Source organism: Oryctolagus cuniculus, chromosome 14 (assembly GCF_051225735.1).
Source record: "Oryctolagus cuniculus isolate XC-2025 breed Fujian yellow rabbit chromosome 14, ASM5122573v1, whole genome shotgun sequence".
Classification (NCBI taxonomy): Eukaryota; Metazoa; Chordata; class Mammalia; order Lagomorpha; family Leporidae; genus Oryctolagus; species Oryctolagus cuniculus.
Window position 1 is genome coordinate 75,219,716 of NC_142880.1, and position 7,785 is coordinate 75,227,500.

General features: G+C 44.4%; 1 protein-coding gene across 7 annotated transcripts in view; it reads left to right on the forward strand.

Annotated features, from left to right (window-relative positions):
* The window catches only part of SNX18 (sorting nexin 18), a 294,655-nt gene that overhangs the window by 116,533 nt on the left and 170,337 nt on the right, over positions 1 to 7,785 (forward strand). For 2 of the 7 annotated variants that reach the window (XR_016220190.1, XM_070056707.2), the window contains exon 3: positions 783 to 6,458. The exons of the other annotated variants lie outside the window; for them this stretch is intronic. The gene's annotated coding sequence lies outside the window, so the exon portion shown is untranslated. Of the gene's footprint in view, positions 1 to 782; positions 6,459 to 7,785 lie in introns of those variants that run through there. 7 annotated transcript variants of the gene reach the window in all.

The window sequence follows — 7,785 nt, forward strand, 5'->3', positions numbered from 1 at the left end:
GTTTAGAGTTCATTGATCACTAACATCTTGATTTTGTCAACACTAGGCACTGAATTCCATTACTTATTAGCTGTTTCTCTTCATCTGTCTTCTTCAAGTTTTCTGAAATTGAGAATTCTTTTGATAGATGCTCAGAATGAATCAAATTTTTCCTTCCCTTTGTATTTCTGTTTGATATTCATCAGCTCATTATGTTATTAAAAATTGAAATCACATTTTTGGATATTTGTGGTTTGGCTGGCTGGCTGGGAAACTGTTTTCTGGCATTCACTAGCACTTTTTTCTTTCCACCTAAAGAACATTTACTGGATTTGGTACTAAAAGAAAGAATATGCCAAATTAAGAAATATGAGAGAGGGGCCAATGTTGTGGCACAGTGGGTTAAACAGCTACTTGTGAGGCTGGTATCCCATATTGGATTGCTGGTCCTGGATGCTCCACTCTGGATCAAGCTCCCTGCTAAGACAGCTAGGAAGGCAGCAAATGATGGCCCAAGTGCTTGGGCCCCTGCCACCCACATGGGAGACCCAAATGGAATTCCAGGTTCCTGGTTTCAGCCTGGGCCAGCCCTACCATTGCAGCCACCTGGGGAGTAAACCAGCAGATGGAAGATCGATCTCTCTCTCTCTCTCTCTCTCTCCCTCCCTCCCTACCTCCCTCCCTCCCTACCTCCCTCCCTACCTCCCTCCCTCCCTCTCCCTCTGCCTCTCCCTCTCCCTCTCCCTTCCCCCCCCCCCCCCGTAACAGCCTTTCAAATAAATATTTTTTTTTGTTTTTTAAAGATAGACCAAAATACCACCATTGGTGAACACAATGTTGGAAGTGAAACAGACAAGAGCCCAGATTGCCTCTTACCTGTGGTCTGAAAACGTGTCTAGCTCATGTCTGTGTCCCCAACTCACTGTTCTCCACCACCCTAAGTTACGTGCAAGGAGGAGAAGCTTGAAATCATTTTGCTATCCTGCTTTCTTCTGAAGAATTCACAAGTTAACAAGCACTCAACCAGCACTAAGTAGAAAGAATTGCCAAACACAACAGACTACACAGAAATGGAGGCCTCCCTCAAAGTGCAATCCCAGCAGAAAATGCAGAGAGAGCAATCCCAAGCTTTGGTCGCCTGCCACCCTCGTTCATGAGCCAAGATACGTGTTTAGCCAGTTCTAGGATAAGGCCGCCTTTCCATGTGTCCAACACGAGGCTTTCCACCACTGTGCTCTCCACCCAGAATGTGTTGTTTGGCTCTCACACATGCAAGAAGAAGTGCCATCACTGAACCGAAATCCAAACACAGGGGGAAACCACAGCTTGTTTGCAACAGGCCTCCTGTTGTGAGCCCTCCCAACCATACTGCCTTTCTGCAAGCGAGCAGGAACCGGCACTTGGAAGCTGTGTAAGTGGCCTGTGCCTCTTCCTGAGGATGTGTCTAACAGGGGTCTCAAGAGCAATTAGTCATCAGCTGGAGATGAACCAGCCTCACTCAGCCAGCCAGATCCTGCTCTGACTGATGTGAGATTCCAGTGTCCTAACACGTGGCCTGCTTGCAAACTCTTACATAAATAAATTCAAACATTTCATGAGATAGTGCTCTAGTAAATGATTACTGGATAAACAAATGCTTTTATTAGGTGCTAGGTACTACAGAAGGTACAACAGTCACAGGACAGGAGAGAGATGGTGTTGTCCTTACTGAGCTGTGAATTCAAATCCCGTTCTCATTTCTGTCCTCTGAACTACCAGCTGTTGGTGCATGTAGGGAACCGTTGAGATACTGAGGAAGAAGTGTAGGTTCCACCAGGGGAGGAGAGCTGCAGCTAGCACATACAACCGCTTTGGGCAAATTCGAGAGGGAACCCTTATCATTTGGGCTCCACAGCCCCTTTTGTCTGAGCACAGAATTCTCTGAGGGCAAAGTGTACTGGAGGTCCCCCCGCAACACACACATACAGTGTCCTGATCAGGACAGTCTTGATGGGATAATGCTTGGACTCAGTCTTTTTTTTTTTTTTTTTTTTTTTTTTGACAGGCAGAGTGGACAGTGAGAGAGACAGAGAGAAAGGTCTTCCTTTGCCGTTGGTTCACCCTCCAATGGCCGCCGCGGCCGGCGCACTGTGGCTGGTGCACCATGTTGATCCGAAGGCAGGAGCCAGGTGCTTCTCCTGGTCTCCCATGGGGTGCAGGGCACAAGGACCTGGGCCATCCTCCACTGCACTCCCTGGCCACAGCAGAGAGCTGGACTGGAAGAGGGGCAACCGGGACAGAATCCAGTGCCCCAACCGGGACTAGAACCCGGTGTGCCTGCGCCGTAAGGCAGAGGATTAGCCTAGTGAGCCGCGGCGCCGGCTGGACTCAGTCTTGAGAGATGTGATTGTTCACCCATGGGGAAAGACAGGATTCCATGTTGAGGGAACCACAGAGAAAAGGCAAACAGATATGATACAGCCTGGAATGTTCTGTGAACTATAAGCAGTTGACCTTGATGGAGGAAGAGAGCATGAAAGGAAGAAGTAGGCAAAGACCCAGTTGTAGATAATCCTGTATATGAATGCACCAACCTAAGAAGTACAGTCTTCATCCTGAAGCCCATGGGGTCCCCCGGAGGGAGTGGGATGTTCCATGTGCCCCTCCAAAGGTCATGTGTTGGGACTTAACTCCCAAGGTGATGGTAGTATTAAGAGGTGGGACTCTTGCAGAGTGATTAGGCCATGAGAGCTTTGCCCTCACAAAACGAATTAATGCCCCTAGACTGGGGGCTTCAGAGAGCTGTCTCCTGCTCCCACTCTACACACAAGAGCACAACCTTCCATTCCTCCTATGCACAAGGACACAGCCTCTGTCCTCTCTAGAGGATGCAGCAACAAGGCACCAGCTTGGAAGCAGAGGGCAGCCCTTTCCAGGCGCTGAGTCCCTGGGCACCTTCCTCTTGTACTTCCCAGCCTCCAGAACCACGAGGAAAACATTTCTATAATTTGTAAATTGTCCAGCCTCATGTATCTAGTTATAGCAGCATCCGTGGACGAAGTCACTCATCTTCACAGGAGTATTAAAGTGGGCCGCCAGGGCTACAAACAGGAGGAGGCTTCCTAGGAAACCGCTTGAACTGTCCAGGTGATGAGAAATGAAGACTTGAACCTTCACCAACAATGATGGACAGAAAAGAGTAGGTTTGAGAGAAGTGAAGAAGGTAACATCTGCAGAACTTGGAGACTGACTGGCATCTAGAAGTCAAGGATGAATGAAGGTTTTTTCGGAGTCTGAATGGATGGTACTTCTGGCTTAAGAGGCATGTAGGAGGAAGAGGATGCAAGTGGAAGAGGGGTACTCTTAAGAAAAGAATGTTAGAAGCTCCCAGTTCCTGGCTTCAGCCTGGCCCAGCCCTGGTCATTGAAGTCATTTGGGGAATGAATAGGTGGCTGGAATACCTGTCTTTCTCTCTCTTCCTCTCTATCTGTAATTCTGCCTTTTGAGTAAATAAATGAATGTTAAGAAGAGAAAGGAAAAGAATGATAGGCACTCTCTTGCCAATGGCTATGGTTTATGGCCCTTTTCCTGGACGAGGTGTGGAGGGTAAAGTGCAAAGAGCTCATCAGTCCCAGTTCACTCAAGTGCTTTTCCCTGCATCAGACTTGAGCTGCCTGCCTTAACCTCACACAGAGAGAAAGTTCTTCAACAGTGTTGGCTGCACTGGCTGTGACTCCTCTGGAGAGGTAATATCTGGCATTGAGATAGAGGATGGTAGGGGTGGAGGGGCTTGTCCTAATGTAATGCATCACATTGACAGGAAAGGCAGCAACACAGCTGCTTTGATACATGTCAATACGTACTGACTGGGCCTAGGAAACAAGAAGTCTACTCTTAGCACCAATAAAACGTGCTACACTTCAGCTGCAAAGCATGAATATACTCATTCGGTGAAAAAATATTGCCTGGACTAGAGTTCCTGCTGATTGCTAATAAAGGTATGTCTCTTGTGAGAACCATTTTATATGTATCCATAAAAATGACTTATGTTTATACATGCATATATAAATTGGTTTATACATATATAATTGTATATACACATGTAAAAATGCTTTTTACAACACACATTTCATATATGTATATCTTCTTAGTCTTCGATTTAATAAGGATGTATAATTTTGAGCTTTTCATTACAGAGAATTTCAAACACATATGAAAATTGAAGGACCACTATAATGTATCCATAACCCAGTTCCAGCGATTACTAAGTCATGATCCATCTTGTTTCCTCTATTATTATCTCTACCAATATCCTGCCTTACTTCCTAGATTATTTTATAGCAAGTAAGTCTGTTGAAATTATATATACTCTTTAGAAGTCTCTATTTTGGAACAGTGTTAGATAGAAGGAATTATGAAAAAGATGATACAGAGAGTTCTTCTCTACTCCATGCCCACTTTCCCCTATTATTAATATTTGGCATCAGTATGGTACTTCATGAATATTTAATAAACCATTAGATTTTTAAAGATTTATTTGAAAGTAAGAGTAACAGAGAGGGGGAAAAGACACACACACACACACACACACAGAGAAATATCTTCCATCTGCTAGTTCACTCCTCAAAACTGGATGCATTTGTTGGAACTGGGTCAAGAAAAAAACCAAGAGCCAGGCACTCTGTCCAGGTCTCCCACATGAGGGGCAGTGATTCAAACATTGCATCATCTTCCACTGCCTCTCCAAGGCACATTAGCAGGGAGCTGGATTGGAAGGGGAGCAGCCCGGACTTGAACCAGCCTTTGGATATGGGATGTCAGCATCACAGATGGCAGCTTAACCTTCTGTGACACAATGCTGGCCCTTAATGAACCAATATCGATATACTATCATTAACTAAAGTTCAAATTTTATTTGCATTTTGTTAGTTTTCCTGTGTGTATGTGTGTGGTTCCATGAGCTACTGGAGGTATATGTTATTCTGCATCTAAAAGTCCTTGTGGACTTAGGGATCCAAAAGTCCATTTAATCTATTGTCTTTAAGATTTCCCTGAATAAGAAGTTTTCATGTGATCCAGAGTGTAATCATCCTCTCTCCCTCCCTTCTTCTTGTCCTCTGTTGCTCATGCTCACTTGGGCAAAATTATCAGAGCACCCATAGGTGATGCCGTGATGGTGCTTGGGAGCCTTGATACCTTTGCTACCCTTAGGAGCACTTTGAGCACTTGATGGATTTCCTTTAGACTGAAACTTTGGAATCAAAGCTAGGACAATCTACCCAGTATGATTTGGAACAATCTGTAAAGCAGAGAGTTCAGAAAAAGCCAATATATCTTTAAAAATGCATTTGTGAGTCTACCACATTAACTAAATGAAATAGAGCAAATGGCTCCCATGTTGTTTGGGTTAATTTCCAGTTTAGCTGTTAACAGCACAGGGAGGGTTTTGACCTGCAGGCTTAGGGGAGGCTCCAGGAGCTGTCACTACGTGGTGTCCAGTCTGCTGACCAAAAGGCAAGCCACCAAGAGGGCCACCAGGACAGAGGCCTAGCACTGTGCTGGTGTCACCAGAAGTAAGTTCTCTTTGGAGTTGCTTTGCTTCCATCTGTACTGTTCGTGGTGCCACATTTCTGATGCAGTTCCTGCCTTCAGCCAGTCTGTAGAACAAATCGAAGTGCACTGGGCGCCTGGCTCAGAGCCAGAATGGCGTCACTGCCCATTAATAGAAGTTGATAGAGCTCAGAAAAGCGCTTTAGGCCTGGCCACAATCCAGTTCCTCCTACGTTTTGTCTGCCTGCAGACAAATATATGGAAAAATCAATTTAGGAATGCTTATTTTTACCAGTTTGTGCTAATTTAAGCATTGATTTGCCTAGTTACTGTTGGGTTTTTGAAAAATGTTTTGTGACACATCTTGTTTTTTTCTCAATTTATGTAGGCTTTTGTAGACTCTGTTTCTTTCCAAAAAAGATTTGAGGTGATTTATTGCAAAAAGCATTTATTATTAGCATGTAAGCTTCCTCTGCTTTTCCTTGAAAATGTTGTACTTACGTAAATATAATGGATGAATTAAGAGCTTATTTATCTATTGAAACATCAGTAGGCCATGTTATTCCACAAAGGATATGTCCAAAGGATACAGAGACCCACCCCATATACAAGATAACATAAATTACAAATAGGAGGGGAAGAAAAAGGAAACATACACCATTGCTATAAAATAGGACTTTATGGAAATTCATGCCATAAAGCCTTATACGTGTACACTTGCTCCAAAAGGGGTCACACGTTAGCAAGGAAGCCTCAGAAAAAGCCGGGAAGGGGAAGAATAAACATGACCCTTTGCACAAACCACGGTGGCCATCATCCAAAAAGCAGCCACACAATCTTTTCTGGTACCCAGATTAGAAAGAACTTAAAGGAGACACAAGCAATGCACATTCCCAACAACTTTCTTATTGGAGTCTATGAGGATTTGAATTGTGTCCCCTAACCCCAGCTCCAAATCTGGTCAAAGAGTAACTATGCTTCCTTTTTAGTCTTCTCCACATAAAAATAAACAGTGTTGAAATATTAACCATACTCACTTCCTTGTTCTACTTGTAAAAGTTCATTCCCCATCCCCTCCAAATATCTGAGCTGCTCCTTGCCCAGATGTGAGGGGTTTGGTCATAAAGGCCCTTATTTATAACCAGGTGATGTTTCAAGCAGTAGGAAGTCCCTGGCCTATTTTATAATCTGTTTAGTGTGGAAATGACTGGTACTGATGGCCTTCAGTCAGGAATGCGTGTTGTACTTATTCATGGAATTCCTTCCCTCTTTCATTTTTTATTTTACCTTTACATAGAAAGCTGGTACATCAAATGTTATTTCTTTTTTTTTTAAAAGATTTTTATCTATTTGATAATCAGAGTGACTAAGAGAAGGAAAGAGGGAGGGAGAGAGAGGGAGAGGGAACACAGAGAAGTAGAGACAGATCTTCCCATCCACTGAATCACTCCCCAAATACCCACAGTAGCCAGAGCTGGCCAGGCGGAAGTCAGAAGCCTGGAACTCCATCAGGAATTCCCACATTGGTGGCAGGGCCCCAAGCACTTGGGTCATTTTCTGCTGCCTTCCCAGGAACCTTAGCAAGGAGCTGGATCAGAAGTGGAGCAGCCAGGACTAAGACTCCATCACTCCATTACAGGATGCCAGTGTTGCAAACAATGGCTTAATGGGCTATGCCACAACGTCAGCCCTTATATGTTCTGTTTCATGTATAATTTGGATTTTAGAAAAGATGGATGCAGACTTTTGTAACTTTCTGCATCAATCTGCATATAGCTGTCTGTTATTAGAAGAAGATACCTAAATCTGGACATTGCACCAGCTCATGTGAGAGCTCCCCTGGTTGCGTCACCTCATGGTGGATGGCAGGAGCGTGTGCAAGAAGGAGCCATCACTTGGCAAGACAGGAAGGCAGAGCAAAGTCAGGGGCTCTTTCACGGTAACTCGCTCCCAAGAGAAATAACACAGGGCTCCGGGGGAACGGTCTTAATCTCCTCTGAGGGCAGCACTCCCAGGGACTCAGCCACTACACTAGGCTCCCTCTCTTTAAAGTTCCACCACCTCTGCCGTTGCCACACTAGGGACCATGTATCTAACCCGTGAGTGCTTGGAGGATGCACTAAATCGCATCCAAACCACATTTGCTTATATTATCATTTTATTGATTTAATATTTTTCAGGACAGAGGTTTAAAAAAAAAAAAAACCAGTAACAGTATGATGAGGCCTTCAGTCTTAAACAGAAACTGGGCACCTGATCAAGAATTTCTTAAAACAT